This window comes from Trypanosoma equiperdum (genome assembly GCF_001457755.1).
Source record: "Trypanosoma equiperdum strain OVI genome assembly, contig: ctg_1559, whole genome shotgun sequence".
Lineage (NCBI taxonomy): Eukaryota > Euglenozoa > Kinetoplastea > Trypanosomatida > Trypanosomatidae > Trypanosoma > Trypanosoma equiperdum.
In genome coordinates, this window is record NW_027123570.1 from 9251 (window position 1) to 9750 (window position 500).

Sequence of the window (500 nt, forward strand, 5' to 3'; positions counted from 1 at the left end):
TGCTTGAAATTTGGGTTTGTGGCGTCCGTGCGGCATGCATAGTACAGCACATAAACTATGAATTTATTCATGTTTACTTTTAGAAAATATTGCATACGGAACCGTCGTCCATTTCCAACAATTTTTGGGATTATGTTTTTGAGACTTTGATTCAGTCGTTCCTGCTTTTCGAATTGCTTATTCCATTGAAAATTAAAATTTATGAGTTATTTCTTTTAATATTCTTTCTCTTGCTTCAGAATACTCTTAAGTACCTCTGCTGAAATTTTGAAATTACTCTCATCCAGCCACATTCCTTCTTTTTTGTTAGCCAGGTGTCTCCAACGACATAAAATAGCCGCTAAATACTCTTTTCATCGTTCAAAGACATTGTCTTTGCGAATAGGAATGAAGATCTGTCATCGGACAAAAAGCGACAGCCTCCGGAATATACAATGTGACAGCTGTCATTTTTAAATGAAATATCGAGTAAAATTTACTCCTCTATCATTTTATTCTCC